Source organism: Numida meleagris, chromosome 11, assembly GCF_002078875.1.
Source record: "Numida meleagris isolate 19003 breed g44 Domestic line chromosome 11, NumMel1.0, whole genome shotgun sequence".
Classification (NCBI taxonomy): Eukaryota; Metazoa; Chordata; class Aves; order Galliformes; family Numididae; genus Numida; species Numida meleagris.
The window spans coordinates 19281967-19298618 of record NC_034419.1 but is presented as its reverse complement, the minus strand read 5'-3'; the positions used below and the strand labels follow the sequence as shown (position 1 = coordinate 19298618).

The following is a 16652-nucleotide window of genomic DNA, read 5'->3' as shown; positions in this document are numbered from 1 at the left end:
ATTCTGTCATCCAGATGAAATGTTGCTTATCCAGTGCTTTCATCTAGAAGCAGTGGTGCTGCAGAGGAGGGTCAGAAGTCACACTGATCCTGCACCCTTCCCACTCACTACTGCTGGAGCATCCTGAGTGACAGCAAGAGGAAGAACGGCACTGGGCTGCTGCTAGGGAAGAGCAGCACAGTCCCGATACGCACAGCCGGATATGAACATATTTCCTTTATTATTAAGCACCCATCTGCTTAGATTCCAGCTCTGCAAAATGCAGAGTTCACAAATATTGAATTGTGTTTGGTGAACGTGACAATGGACTGTAGTTTTGGAGGCTGTCCATAGTTTGAAGATTTTCTTCAAGGGAAAGGCATAAAAATGGTTCTCCTGCTAAGTTATAATGTCCCTTACCACGTGAGCTGTGATTGTACAAGTAATTCTGTAGATGAGAGGGGGCAGCCTTCATAACCTTTCTGCTAAAACTGTCAGAAAGAAAGATAACTGCCATGGGATATAGCTAGCTGCACCGAACCTGTCTACCAGCAGTTACATTCAAAGACACATGAAGAAAATGGAAAGGCTCTTACTGACCTCAGTGAGATTGGGACAAAGTGCTTATTAAAGAGCCATCACGTACACCAGAGATAAAAATAACCTTTGGCTGTTTCTGATGGAGCCACACTTGAACCAGAGACGCAGAGAGTTCTGAATTCCGCCCTGTCCCCTGAGCCGCGCTTTTCTTGCCAAGTTTGTAGTTTCAGTTCTTGTTTCATGCAGTATGATTATTGGTGTCATAGCTCAGTTTAATTATAGATATTCCGTTATATAACTCCCTCTCTTGAAGGACTTACTTTTTTCTGTTAAGGACTTTGTAAGGAGAGACTGTGACCTTGATGGTTGGGAAGTACACGTATGTCCAGGGGAAAAAATCAGAGAGCTTCTTCTGGAGAAAGAAGTCTCAAAGAGAGCGGAGCAGAGCAACGGCCTTTATGCATCATGCATGCAGGCGACTCACACAAAAGCATGAAGCCATTATCCCTTTCCCACAGGCTTTCCTGTTTACTTCAATAACGACACTGAATTGTAAATTTAATTAAAAAAAATTGGAGGTTCTTTTACCTTGATTTTAAAACAAAACAAAGAGAATCATTCCATTGTTATTACAGAGGCAATACTGCAGAGCATCCTGCTAGAGAGAGCAAATGTGGCTAATTGATAGCCAGGAATCTGGGCTGCTTTGCTAGTAATGTTACTGTTGCAAGCCTGGTGATTTCATGAAAGGAATTTTCTTTCTTCTGAAAGGTGAAGAAGATAACTGCTTCCTTTATCTATGGGTATTTTTCTGCGTCCAGCAAAAATAATCTTTAAGTTATTTTTACTGGTTTTCACTGTGAAAAATAACTGTTTGATAAAAGATGCATTTTTAACTAGAGAGAGATGCTTAACACAGGGCAGCCTTTGCCATTGTCCTGTGCCATTTGTAGTTCAGCAGTGCTGGATTACTCCAACCCACAGCAGGACCCTGCTCTGGCAGCCCTGGACTGTATTGTTCTGCAAGTGCTGTGACAGCACCTGAAAAAGCATGCAACTTCCATTCACCCTGCCACTATTATCTGCAGTCACGGAGCCTGCATGTCCTGATTCCCAGTGCAATGAATCATCAGACAATGCTGTCTGCGCTGCTTGTGTCATTTTCTGTTTTATTAATGGCCAATGCCTTTCATAGATATTTTCCACACGACTGCAGGATCCAAACCAACATAAGATGTCACAATTCATTAGGCACGAAGTGACTTTCTAGCTTATCTGAAACTGATGAAAAACCTGCTTTCTTGTTAAGACAGCTGATCTGGAATTTTGTCCAAAAGATAATACAATCCGGAATGTTGTCTGTAATACTAACCACCAGATCCTGTCAAATACCAAGGGTGCTATTATATGTTCCGTAACTGCAAGTCAAAATGAATCCAGAGAGAACAGCTCTGGTTCTCTCTCCATTCACCCTGATACACAGAATTCTCTTCTGATAAAAGCTCCAAACACATCTGCTCTCTAAATTTGCAGAATTCCATGGCTACACTAATTTATGGACACGTTTCAGTATGAATTGCTCTAACGACAGGGTTTCAAATTTATACATAGGAATTGGTAATCTTCCTTTTTGTCAGTGGTTTGAATGATAGAAAACTTAAAAAAAATTAGCAAGTCCCAGAACACAAACTCTCATTTCTTTGCTTTAGAAGCAAAAGCCCATCCATCTAAGTATAGGAATTACTGCTAGAAACTAAACAAACAACCTGTTCTTAATACACTCTACATCATTACCTACTGGGAACAGTGAACCATCATATCCAAATTCTCCAGACATTTGTACTATTTGGCATTATTCATGCCTCTTTACGGAACGCCCGGGTGGTCTGGAGTTCTCAGTTATGATGGTTTATTCATTTCACTTTTACACTGCAAAGACATGAATAAATACCTCTCATACTTCATCACAACCATCTGGAAAACCCTTCTACGAAGGGCATTCCAATGCTTGTAATTGTCAGGTTGTACATTTTGAAAACAATAGGAATGTTCTCCTCTTGATGGTGCATATATGGCGTGCTTTTCTGAGGAGGCTTGAGTATGAAAAATAAACAAAACAACTTCAATTATTAGATTAATTTTAATTATCAATAAATTATCCAGCTATGTCATTCACAATTTCTGCTCTTTGTAGTTTGGAACCAGATGGGAAGGAGCCAGCTGACATTCAGTTCAATGCTTACTACAGCGGGTGGCAGATACTGCGCAGGGGCAGAATCGGGTGTTGATGAGAGCAGGCTTTTTGCATGCAAATCTGCTACTTTAACACAACTTGGGAGTCTTACAGCCGGGCATTTCCTCAGCACAAACAGAGCGTGTTGGCAGCGCATTCTGACAGCTTCAGTGTTATCAGGCTGTAAAATATGATGAAATTACTTTATTTGCTGTAGACAACTTGGGATTTATTTATTTATTTGCTTTGCAACTGTATGGCTCGCAATAATCATCCATTCTTTTCCAAAGCGAGGCTGAGAGGTATTTGACATAAACATTGAAACCAATAACAGTAATATTCTTTCTTCGTAACACATTTTTTTTTCTTGTGAGTCAGTAGTTGATAAAATACATAACGCTTCACCTGCAGGTCATTGTTTTCAGTCTGATCCACATTGGTACTCACAGAGCATTATCAGTCATCTTCTCCAAAGCAGCCTACGCAAAGCAGTGACTAGATGGTGTTTGAGGAGCCCACAGAAGACATTTGCAGCACCAGAGCAGTTACCATCATAGTTGCCACCAATTAACTCTCAGTCTCACAGTGGAAGACGGAAAATGAAGTGCCTCTTCACCATCCTGACTCTGTTCCTTTGGGTAAGACCTGAGTCATGCTGACAACATTGCCTTCAAGGATTATACTATGCATGAAATAAAAAGTGAGTGCTTCTTTCCCAGGAAGTATGACCTTCCTACTCTTCTACAAATATTTTTATGACTTTCCTACAAACTAAATGTTCCCAGTCTTAGATTTCTCAGTGCATCTTCTGGTTTCACAAAAGAAAGAAGGAAAACCCATGATCTAGAAGAGTCTCTAAATTACAGAATTATTTTGGTTTTCTTACACTGACGACAAATACCGTGTGTATAATACAGTGGCATATCCAGTACGAAAGAGAAAAAATCTTGAAGAACAGATATTCTGTTGAACACTCTGTGAGTCGTTCAGGGCCTGAGAAACACTGCTTTCTCTCTCGTTGTCGCTCTTCTTGTGCCTATTGCCCATAGTTGTCCTTTTGCAGACGCTTGTGCCAGACGAGTGCCTAACTGTAGCAGAAATTATGCCTCTCTGTATTACTTCTTAACCCAGAACTGCTTGTCTGGCATTCCTGTTTGTACCAGAAAGATGCCTGGGCACTTGTCATTCAATGGTATACTTAAAATCTTTCAGTTTCTTCTTTGTAACATGTTTATTCTTCTCTGACTCCCCTGTGTATCGAGACCAACATATTTTGGAGACACTTCTGTCCTTTGCTTACATACTAAGTATGAAACCTGATTAGTCAAACAGTCAGACTTTGCATTTAGTTGACACTAAAGGGTACACAGACTTTTAGACATTTTAATTTCCATACACCCACAGATCCTTCTCAAATATAGTACCATGAACATGCCATCTTGCTCAAATTTACATCACTAGCCAGGGTTATCTCACACTGGAGATTACTTATATCAGCAGAGTAGCTCATTTGCACACTAGTGTTTCAATTTTTTGGCAGTTCAGTGATACAGCTGGCAAGACTATTTGATAATACATATATATGAAGATCTGTGTTTACATTAGGCTTAATGAGCCTCCACAGTGACAAATCATCCCATGCATGGAAGCAAGCAGCAGAAAGAAACTTCCCAGCCTGCTAGGGACGCGTTGGCAGCAGCACTTTGGAGATCTTAGTTCTAACTTGCCAGATTACAACATCACTTTTTTGATACTTCCACTTAAATCGGTAATGTCTGAGGCACAGACCTGCTGGAAACAATCATCTATGAGGGAGTGATGATCTAAAACAGACTCAAGTTCCCATGCGGTCATAACTTGCTATGGCTTACACAGTGAGAAAGATCTGCCATGCTATTATGGCTAGCACATTAGAAGATTAAAACATGAAAACCTGCTTACTTACTGTACTCTTGGATATTTTAGCTTCAATTTACTCTTTGCAGAGCAAGAGCAAAGAGATTGAGCATTATTCATTAGCACATCAGATTTCTTGCAGCATCGTTTTTAAAAGCATTCAACATTTACAACAACTACTCGTTTCAAGTTTTTTTTAGCTTGGGGCTCATAACACTGACTTTGGTGAGCTGGCTGAGCCATGTCATCCCCCACTCTCCAAATGCTGCTCAGATAAGATGGCTCAGAGCAGCAGAGCGCTCCTCTGTAGACAGCATCAGGTGTTCCAGTCAGCCCTGTAAAACAGAGGGTTTTTTGTTTTGACTGTCAGTGCCTCGTGTTTCTAAAGAATCAAAAGTACTTTTATGAAGTCTTTGAAGGTAAGATTGTGTAACAGTATGAGGTCTTGTTCTATATTTAATAAAGAGAAAAGCTAGCTGTGTCTTAGGAAAACAGCTTAAATGTGAGATATTGCATTATGGAGCAAAACACACCTGTCATGGAAGGGGTCATTTCCCTGAAAGTTAAACACATTGCAGATGCCTACGCCTGTCTGAACCGCTTTCTTTAACATCCAGCCCCGTGTTGAGGCAGGATTTTATATCTGCTATTTTAAGCGATGCACTTCAGACGTCTGCTACCCTGACAAGCTGACCGCAGTCCGGGCAATGCCACATGCTGGAAAATAAATTAATTTTGTGCCTTACCCTCATCCTGGCTGACCCTTTGACAGGTGCGCACACATCACTCAAAGCTGAACAATTACCTCCTGCACCATGGACATACTGTGAGCACCCAGCAAGTGAGGGCGTTTGCCTGCAACTGTGGCTTGCTACCTGGCAGGGCTGTGGGGGAGTTGTGAGGGACTGTGTGGTAGCAGACACCAGGCATAAGCCCTGGGGGAGCAGGGAGCTGCCTCAGGATCAGCAAGCTGGGGCAGGACTACAAACAGTGGCTCAGCCCCACTGCCCCTCCTTGCTGTCCCTCCCACAGAGGACATGGGGGGGGGAAGTAGAGAAACAGAGCAGGTGTGTGGTGATGGCCAGCAGGCAGTTGGCAGGCCCTGCTGCTGAAGGTGGCTGTGTGATGGCCTGTGGGTCAGCCACCCAGGTTTCTTCTCCATCCCAAAGCAGTGGAGAAGCGTTTGGGTGCCAGCTCACTGTGGGCAGCACAGAGTGACAGCTGACCTAGTAGTGTGGCCCTTTTTGAGGGTCTCCTGCAGCCTGGGCCCTGCGGGGCCATAGCCTGGGTGAGGCCTGTGGACTGGAGGACTGTGCTATCCTGCTTGGAAGGTAGCACAGAACTGTGGTAGTTCTAGCAAGCTATTTATCCAAGCTGTGTTTTTTCAGCAACGGTATTTGTATGGAAACCACTAGGTCACAGCCTGACACAGTGATTAAGCACCTGGTGATGGGGCGTAGCCAGCCCTGCAAGCACAGGTGCAAGTAGTTTACCTTGTGACTAGAATGGGTAGGCCCTGGCTCCCCCCTCCCCAGCCTCATTTAACGGCTGGCCACCACCAGGGAAACATCTCTACTTGGAGGCCATCTCTGCTGGAGTGTTTGAGGAGTCCTGATCTTCAGAAAGTGGTAAGTAATTCCTTTTTTATTGCCAGATTGTGATTGCTACTTTTCTTGGGTTTGAGGCGGCTGTATTTGCTGCTGCAGTGGTGACAAAATCCTGCACTGTGTTGTTCATTTCTTCTCCTTTTGTGGGTGGAACTGTCTGGCAGAGTTTAAAGGGGCAGAAAGAATCTTGGAGAAGTAGACTGAAAGTCAGGCTGTGAAACCATGAGGCCTGTTTTGCTGCTCTGTTTGCTTTAAGTCCTGCTGCTTTGTGTGGTAGCTGCTTTCCCTGCCAGATTTATATTACTGCCTTACACCTGCATGAGGCAAATTAATCTTCTAAAAAAAACCTGGTTCAACCGATGTAGTTAATTAGAGAAGGTGTGTTTTGCAGAGGTTGGTGAGTGATGTCTCCTGGTACTTCTATGGCCCTCTGCTTTCTCTTGGCCTTCAGTTATTTGTTCAAGTATTTCTGATGTGCTCTTTAAAAAGCTTTTCCTTTTTTCCTCACCAGGGAAGTAGTAATGTGGTAAGAGTGGTGCATGCACTGTGCTCTAACAACTTTTGGTTGCTGTAGATCTCTAGATATGCCTCCAATAGGAGGCCTGAATTAGAAGCAAAATGTAGTTTTCAAGGGCAGGTAGTTAAGCAAGAGGTGGCAGAGCTTGGTTTGTCTCTCCATGGTGTGTTTGGTCTTGTATATGTTGACATGCTTCCTTCAGTCAGTATGTGTTATCTAAGATACAGAGAAATGAGAACCCCAGCATCTGCAAGTTGTAAGTTAGAAGATAAGCCACTTCACCATTTTGCAATGATCACAGTAACAGCTATTGCAGCCACAGAGTTCTATAACAACATCTCAATTTTTGAGTCAGTTCCGGAGATTGGAGTGTGGCTTAACTAAGGAAGTTTCAGCTGTAGTTTCTGTCTTGTTGGTGTAAGTGGTAGGGCTGGGTGTGAGCTCTGCACATCAGTGCCATAATGGGGAAATGTAATGATGTCATTCATTGCATCTTTTCTCAGAACTGTGGACGACAGGTTCTGATTTCTGGTAATAGCAGTATGTGCACTTTAAGTCATCTCAGCCTAATTTAGGATTTTAAGACCAAGTAAGAAGTGAGTTCTTGTTATCCAGTAACAGAAGGAATAGAGACAAATCCTATCACCCTCTGGAGAGCTCAGTCTAAGAAATGCATGCTCAATTAAGGCTGGATACTAGGCACTTCATGGGTGATGCTTGGCCAACCATCTCTTCAAAATCCCTACCGCTGGCTAACATTAGAGAGTATATCTTGTAGGTGTGCATTTCATCCTTTGGGCATGCCTTTTTCAAACCACTTCATCATGCAGACAATGCAACAATATCAACAAAAGCCAAAACAATCAGTGTGCTTCATAACTTCTGTTTCCACTGTATGCCTCCTTTCTTCTGTAGTGGTTAATTACTGAGCTTTCTCTGAGGTTTATTTGGGCTGCATTTGAAATTAGGGGGAACTTGGGATAGCCCTTAGCTAGTAGGAACAGAGAAAACTGGATTGTCCTTGGCTCTGTGCAGCACTGCTCAGCAACAACTAGAGACGTTGGTGTGTTATCAACACTGTTTTTTTCCTAAAACCAAAGCACAGCAGTGTACAGACACTCTGATGAAAAACAATTCAGTCCCAAGCTGAATCTAAGATAAGGTATGGTTCCCAGTGCTTGAAAGGCCCCAGGCAGAAGTGACTGGAAAATACTGGAGAGCTTATTGTTATAAGATAACCAGATATTTTTCAAATTATTGTACAATAATCTTCACTGATCTGAAGAAGCTTGGTGAATTTAAAAGCAAACAAACCAATAAAAAGGAGTTAGGAATGGTTCTGTTTTCAGTAGAGGCAATCTTTTCCTTCTAATGGACTATCTCATATTACAGCAAGCAGTACTTCTGCCTCTTGAAATACATGGAATAGTCTTTCTTGGGAGTGTTACTAGTCAAGGCACTGTTAGCAGCAGCTTGTCTGGAAGAATGGTAGCAAGTCTTGGATACTGGCTGCAGGGAAAGATGTGTAACAGTGCGGCTGGGGATGGGGAGAAGGGGTTACAGCAGTGAGCTGTGCTGCTGGGAACAAGCTGAAGCTCTAAGTGTGAATAAACATGGAAAAACAGAAGGGTATAGGCAGTGTTCTGACTTATGCTATGACTGAAGAGCAGTGGTACATCACATTGCAGGTGGTAAACCTTGAAGTAAACTAGTATCACCTAAATGAACAAGTGAAGAGGTTATTTACGCTTAGTTTTCAGTATTGTATGTCCTAAGGTTCTCAACATCTCGATCAGTGGTGTGTTCATGTCACAGCATATATTGCTTTGTTTTCCAAGTTTTGTCCTTAATCTGTTAGTTGCATTTCATTACCACCTCTAGGTCATTAGTGAAGTGACACCCAAGGGGGAAGAAGGAAATCAAATGACAATGTAGGTGATGTCTGACATTAGCCAAATGTCAGGCTTTCTGATAGAAGCATCAAAATTAATCTGAAAATGTTATACCAGTTTTAGTCATTTTCCTAAGAGATTGAAAATACAAGAAGCAGGCTGATGACATTTTGATTATAGTCTCAAATTGCAAAGACCTTACAGAACATACTTTCTCCTTACACATAATTAAAACCTGCTGTTACCTTGATCTTTATTATATTTTTCCATGTCCTGGCAGGTCTCTTGGGTTTTGTATGCTATTGATCCTTGTTGTCTGAGCGAATGTGGTGTGTCAATATTGCACAGATGAGCAAATGGCTTTTTCATTTCATTTTTAAGGGTAAAGATGAGAGGAAAAAATGCATGGTAAAGGCAGCACAGTGAGACTTACTAAGTAACTGGTTCAGGTGTGTCAGTAGGCTGCTGAATCTGGATCCAAGCACCCATCTGAGCCAGAGGCTTGGCTCTTTTTCTTGAAATGAGAAAAAACATAGCCATCCCACACTGAAGTTAATACTTAAACTGGTGTAAGTACCTTCTAGGCACCTAAGGGGGGTTGGGTTTTGTGGAGTGATGGGCAGCCCTTCAAGGGAAGCTGGTGCCTCTCAGCAAAGGTGGCACTCCCCTGCTGCTGCTTGGCTGCACACTAACCTGAGAAAATGTATTGTTTGATGGCCAGGGAAGTGTTTTTTTTTCCAATTTAAACCATTTTAAAGCATATTTAGTTTCACCATCTGTTGTAAACAGCAAAGCACCCTGCCTTTGTGTATTACAAAGTGATATTTTTATGGCAACAGAGAATATAATGGACTTTAATATGGTTGAAGTGCACTGTATACAGCTCCAGTGGTAAAACAGCATAGCTGTAACCGATGGGCTTGGAAATGTGGATCTGCAGCTGAACAGGTGAGGTGCTGTGCAGAGCTTTGGGGGAGGAGGCATAGCACAGCTTCAGAAACACCTGGTCCTGTTAGAGCATGCTTGCTGGCCCTCTGGTTGAATCAAGGATGAATTTAGTCCAGCAGTCCTGAAAGTGGGCAGCTTTAGAGAGAAACACAAATCGCAACCCCTGAGTGCACCTGCTTTTTCTGTACGTGAGCTCTTTGCAATTCCAAAGGGTGTTTTGTGTTGTTTCTCCCTCCTTATTAACACCTCCCATGTACACATTGGAGGACTGAAAGGATTAACCTACAGGTGTTTAAGCCAAACCTCATCTGAAGGTCACACTGACATTATAAAGGCTGTTCACACCTCTCACTTAGAAACAGAAAACTGCTGTGCCCAGCTCTGGGCACGTGCAGCTCCCAGCGACAGGCTGCTTGCGTTCAGCTGCTTTGACGTTGAATCTTCTGTTGTTTCAGAGACTTTCCTATTCCATCTGCTGCACGAGTACTTCTTCCTTGACACCAAATTACCCTCACTGGAGGGCTTTGTCCTGCCACCGCATTGCAGTTGGTCTGGTATCACCAGCTCTGGCAAAGGGCATCTGGAAAAAGATGTTTTATCATTGGATTCTTATCTCAAGCCCTGCTCAGTTCTACCTCTGCGGAGTTGAAGAGTTACAGAATATTGTGAGCCTGTAGTTGGGAACTTGCTGTCCTGCCCTGGGCTCAGGACCCGCCAGCCCTGAAGGGATGCGTGGTGGGGGTGGGCTCTGCTGTGCAGGAAGCAACTGTGCTTGTGGCATCTTATTTGAATTGATCTCGTGAAGGATTTTGTAAGCAAGGTTGCTGGGCTTTAAATGAATGGTGAGGCATGTCAAATAAGCATTCATGTAATGTAAGACCATTTGTAAAATTGTAGGTGGCTTGGCTGTTGACTACAGGCATGATTTCTGGTGGTAAATTCAGCTGCAAGAGGAAATGAGGAAAACTGCCCCCAGAGGCTTTTCTGGACTATCTTTTCCTAAAGAATTGCACAGGGTCTCCTGTCAACAGCTTTTATTTGCTGTTGCTTCTCCTGACAAATGGGTTTGGAGAAGTGGTCTTTAAGTTTGTCTGTGCTCAAATTTGCATTTTCTTAATGTAAAACAGATGTGCTGATATGGCTAGTGACAATGAGTTAAGCTCAGTTCAGGGTTCTCAAGGATATTAAAATGCTATGGAAGACAAATGCCCAGACAAGAAAATCCCACAACGATCCTCAAGCAATCATGAAAAAACAATGTGTATATTTGGACTTTACATTTTAATGAAACTCACTGAAAACCCTAAATCCATTTACTTCTCCTCTTCTAGGCTTAGAGAAGAGACAATGACTGCAAAGAGAAAACTTGGCATTAGTGTGGGTAAAGCAAAGTGTTATGTGAAGTATTAAATTCCTTTGCAGATACTTTGTGCATGTAGTGAATAAGTAGAAGTAGGTTTAAGAAACACTGTAAAATTAAACATTATAAGATTACTTTTTTATGGAATATGCAGTAGCTGCCACATAGAATAAATGTATGTTTTTCATTATAATTTTATTACATATTTAAAGCACTTTAAGGAGCAAACAACCATCAAAGAAAAAGAAACTTATTAGATTTAGCAAGTAATCGTATCAGTTTTATGTATGGCTATATTTCTTGAAAACAGGGGATGATGCATGTCAGATGTCCTTTCCAGCTATTTAGTAAGCCATTTTTCTTGGAAGAACAGTATTAATGGCTGTTTTGCTTTGTTCATGCTGTATTGCATGAACGTTCAGTCTTTTTTATTGTGGTTTCTTGTACGTGTGCCCACTGCAGCTTGAGCAATCTAGTAGAGCATCTGGAAAAATATATTGCTTTGATTTTTTTTATCTCTAAATGGGCATTAGTTTGTGTGTGAGCTCCTAAGTTGTTTAAACATTTAGGCAAACATTTGAGATTTCGTAGATGGTTTTGAAGAGTCATTTCACTTTGTCCTCCAGAAATGAAATTTGTGCAGTTACATGAGGAATTCGGTATTTTCTTTAATGTTGTTTTGGAATACTTAGTGATCTAGCATTCCCTCTTTCTATCAGTCTCTCTTTCGGTGCTTCATGTTGTCTGTTATCTGTTCTCCATAGGGCACGCCAAGTTCACACTCATGCTGAGGCTTTTTGGACTGGTTACGAGGCTGGCACTATGTCTTGGTAGCTGTGTCAGTACTAGGAGGAATTTAGCATCAAGCAGTGACTTGGATAAAGTACCCCTTTGTTGGCTTAAGTAGTGACATAATACTAATGTTTTCATGGATGTTGAACGAGCACTTTAATGGAAGATGCTGAAGTGCTGAAAGCCAAAAGGGCAATACTTGTTCTCATGCCGAATTGCTACAGTAAATTTAGCAGAGACCTGACATTCTCTGCCTAATGAGAGCAATTTTTATGCTCAAGTTGTGATTCTCTTTATATAAAGGAAAAATAATGTTAAGCAGTAGCATATAGCTGCTTCGGCTTCATTTTCTACAAATGTCAAAGTACTTATTCATTTAGTTGACAAATGTCACTTCAAAAGAAAATTATTTTAGTCACAACCTGATTTATATTTCTGCGCAACAATCTTTTTCTCCATTTTTTTTTACAATTAAACTTTCTTTAAAGTAACTGTTAATTTAAGATACTTTCTACTGAAAGTATTCTGGGATTCCACATATGCCATCTATGATTAAAGAAAAATGCTTGAATTTGTCATGGAAGCTCCTTAAGCAACTTGGCCATTGTGAATTAAACATTATGAGATTATTAATTCCTACATTATTAAGAGAATTAATTAAGGTTATTCTGCAGTAGTGATCTGGGGAGTCCTAGACAAGATGGAGCTTGGTTTATCTGGGCAGTGGGCGCAGCTGAGAACAGGCCCTGGGAGCTGCACTCCCAGCCATCGTGGGAGGGCTTTCACTAACACGAGCTGGTGGATGGCCACTGGCTGCTCTGTGTCAGGGAGCTCTCTGAAAGCCAAGCCAAGTTTTTATTCATCTGATGCTAAAAGCCCCATGCAGCTATCAATTAAAGGACTTCAGAGCTCAACTAAATGCTTGGAAAGGTTTTTACGGCCCCCTGTATGCTTTGTGCACCTTTTAATGTGGGATAGGATCAGAATTGCTTCTCGCAGAAGCACCTTCAGCACTTAAGCAACAGTCTTGTGGAGACTTAAAAAAAAAAAAAAGTATAGCCTCAAAAGCTATGAGGAAAACTTTATAATGAATACGTAACTTCCTAAAGCACTGTTAAGTATTTCTGTGTTTGCCTGGATTTTAGTCATTATGCTGCTAGAAAAGCATTGCTTGATTTTCACTTCATTCTAAGTGACCTTGCTTTTTCTGCAACGTTTCAACAAAATCTGCATCTAACTGCGCTAACCTATTTGGAAAAGCACGCAGAACGCTGGCAGTGCTTCTGCAGCAGGACCTCTCCTTCCCTGGGCTTAGTCAGCTGTGGGGCTGCACCTCTTGGGTGCTGGGAGGAACCCAAAGCCTGCACCTTTATTCTGATCTGCAGGAACATATCCTGTCAGAGCAAGAAATGCTCAGGAAGGATTTCGGAAAAATCCTTCCTGACAGATGTGCCCTTGCTTACAATAGGGAACTGTTCACTTGTTTTACAGCCATATCTTAATGAAACTTTGTTTCCAGTTTCATTGAGTGAAATGACAGAAAGAACGGTAATCACAGAGAAGAAAATGAAGTTGCTAATTCAGTGATAAGTCTGCTTTGCTTGAATGGTAGGAAACAGAGCTAACACAACGATGTACAGCTGGCTTGTTAAAACAACTGCCCCAATGCTGCTTCTCCAGCAAGGGAGTAACATTTGCTTACATGCTCTCTGAGTGAGATTAATTTTGCTGAGGGTTCACCGAATTCTTATGAGGCAGGTTATTTTGGCTTAAGACAGTGTTATTCTATAGAACTCTGAATTGATGAACAGTTGGAGATGTGTTTTCCTAGATTCTCCTGGTGGTTTACTCAGAGCAGCGAGTAAGGCAGCTTGCTGGTCGAGAAGGGTTTGCTGCAACTCATAAGAAACTGTTTTTTCTCCCCTCACTTCATCAGTATGTTAAATTGTTTGACTGTCCGATCTGTCATGGAAAGAATCGCTGCCCAGAATCACCTACACTGAAGTGCTGAGCAATCAATGCAGCGGTGACCTTTAGTGGAGCTGGCATTTACCAGGTGGATCAGCTGCACACACAGTACATGACTGCTTGCTTGCTTGCTAGATATTTCTCCCTAGAATTCTGCTACATGATTTTCCTCTTTTGTCTTGCTTGGCCTGATTTCTATCGAGGTTTTTTGCCTTTTTTGACATGATTGGCAGGAGGAAGACTATCTGTCTTTTGACCTAACAAATCCAGTAAAGTGAACAATGCAGATTCAGTAAAATGATCTAGGGGCAGATTTTTAAAACTCAAATGTTAAAGAAGCCAGATTTCCTGCATAAGATTTGCCCTGTGCTGTCACTTCCCACTCCAGGTGTGCCTACTCATGGCTGTTTTCAACTACTCCATTATTCATTCTTCCCCACTTGCCCTTATATTTTGGACTGGTGCTGAACATGGAAGCAGTAGCATCCTTCCGTGTCAGATCTTGTTTTCCTTGTCATCATTGTGCCCCACATTGGTAGGGCAGTACAAAAAAGTGAGTGTGCTTGGCTGCGTGCAGCACTGCTCAGCAACAACAAGAAACATTGGTGTGTTATCAACACTGTTTTGCTTCTAATACTGAAGTGCAGCATCATACAGACACTCCGGAGAAAAACAACTCTCAGCTGAATGTAAGGCACTTATGTTCCCCACCCCCCCGAAATACAGAGAAGTGCATGGTCACTGCTCAGCCTGGGCACGAAGGCAGTTGGAGGACAAGACAGAAGTGCTGAGCAGTGCAGTGAGATTCCCAGGTGATGCTGTTAAGGCTGGGGGGAATGCACTCAGTCGCTAGATGTGCACTTCTTAAACCTATCTCAACACAGCTCTATTCAAATACTCCCATCAATACATTTCTACACTTTCTACTGCCAGTAAAACAGTTGGAGCTCTTTTGACTAATCTTGTGTTCTTAGATATCCGAGGTGAGTTTGTGTGGCAAAATGAATACTCCTTGTATTTTCTTAGAATTTGGCCTTTTTGTTTCAAAATTTGACAGAAAAGCCTCATTTATTTGACAAGAAACGCTTTGTGTTTTTTAGCAAAGCTCATTTAATTGGGAGTTTGTACTGCACAAGTTCACTGGGAATGAAGTGCTGTCTGCTCCTTCTGTCTCACCTTGCCCTTTTTCTCCTCCCCTTGGCCATGCTTCCCCACACTGCAAGCAATGCACAAGAGCTCTTTTTTGGTTGAGTTTGTTCATCTCGCTGCCTTCTGCTCTGTAAGAGAACTTGTACCTGACACGTCCCTTCTCCTCATAATGAGCTTTCACTCAAGGCGCTGATCAATAGCAGAAAGCAGCAGGTCTGTCTCTATTGCTTGTTTTCTCTATCTTGAATCTGCCAAGATAGATTAGACTATTGCCAAGGTCACTCAATATGTTGCAAGTGAATGAAAAGATATCTGGTTGACTTTTTAGGACAGGACTGCAAAAAGGCAAGGCTGGAGCTAAACTGAGTGCATCATGACAGATTAAATCTACACCAAGGTCACAGGGTATTTCTAAGTGAACCTTTGACATGTGAGCAACATACACATCCCCCCATCAGAGGAGAGGTAGTTGCACTGTGTTCTAAGGGGAGTTATCTTGGCAGTATACCCATGGGAAGGAACAAACCTGAAATTCAGGAATTGTAGTCAGGAACTCAGGTGTAGCTCTTACAAAATCAAAGGGATATTTGCACATTCGCCTGGTGGCAGAGGCTGAGCTGTGTGGAGTTGCAGGAGGGAGAGCAGCCTTGTGCCAAGCACCCCACTTGTGGTGATGCAGCTGGAGACCGCGGTGCTGGTGTGAGCAGTCAGTGCCCACACAAGGGCTGGATTTCAGTGCCTGGTGTGCTCCTCTGTCCTGAGCTTCTACAGCTGGGATGTGCAGCTGCTCTTCTGATCAACAACAAAAGGAAATAGCATGAGTCATTTAAAGAAAGAGATTTGGTTAGCAATGACTAAAATGACAGAGAAGTGAGGTCTATAGTAAGCAGTCATATATTTTCACAGACTGCTGTGATGGGGACAAATGTCTTCATGGCTTGTATGTCTGAGAGCTTGTCTGTTTTCTCCAGACCCAGTGGATGGTCTAATAAAATATACCATCTGTATAAATCTTCCAGCCTCAGATCATAGTGTCCGCCACAAAACAGCTAATAAAATTGGCATCTTCATAATATAGTTGCTTCATCTAGTGAATTGCTGTGGCCATGTTGTACTGACACAAAGAGTCCCACTCACATTAGTGCTTGTCCTTAGACTGCGGTATCTGTGCGTGTTAGAAGTCTTCCACGAGAAAAGCCCAAGTCTTTGGGTCTAAAAGAAATAAAACTTGCTGCCATAGAAATCAGAAGAAATCACCCTTTGCTGCTCATTCCCAGGTTTGGATATCAGACTTCTTAAAAATTGGCAGCAATTTGATCTCGGAAAATGAAGTTGAGTTTTTCTGCACTGAGATGAAATGTAGCTGCATACACGATAAAACTCTGCTTTTACAGTGATTAGATTAGTTGTTTTGTTTAATTTCAGTTGGGTTATTCATACAGTCTTAAGTAGAAGCGTGTGCTTAATTGCTCTCTTGGCCTGGAACCAAGGCAGTTAGGAATGCAGTGATGAAAGTAGCAGGAGCCTGAGAGATTTTGGGATGCATTAAGAAGATAAGAGGACGGTTCTGATTTCCTCTGCTTTTCCCTGTCTGTGAGGACATCCTCACAGGGCCAAGCAGGGTATCACTGATGTTAATGGATGAAGGAAGTTGTGGTAATTTGTTGAATTGTAAAAGAGAATTTCATAAAATTATCTGTAAGAGAAACACTGGCAGATAATTATAAACCATCAAAACTATGAGCCTACTGCAATTGTTCTGTTTGACCTG

The 16652-nt window shown here is 42.1% G+C and overlaps 1 long non-coding RNA gene across 1 annotated transcript in view; it reads left to right on the top strand.

Moving 5' to 3' along the window:
- LOC110405086 overlaps window positions 5422-16652 on the top strand; it is a 142736-nt gene continuing 131505 nt past the window's right edge. Inside the window, exon 1 of the long non-coding RNA XR_002442677.1 lies at window positions 5422-6276. This is a non-coding gene — a long non-coding RNA (uncharacterized LOC110405086). The remainder of the gene's footprint in view (window positions 6277-16652) is intronic.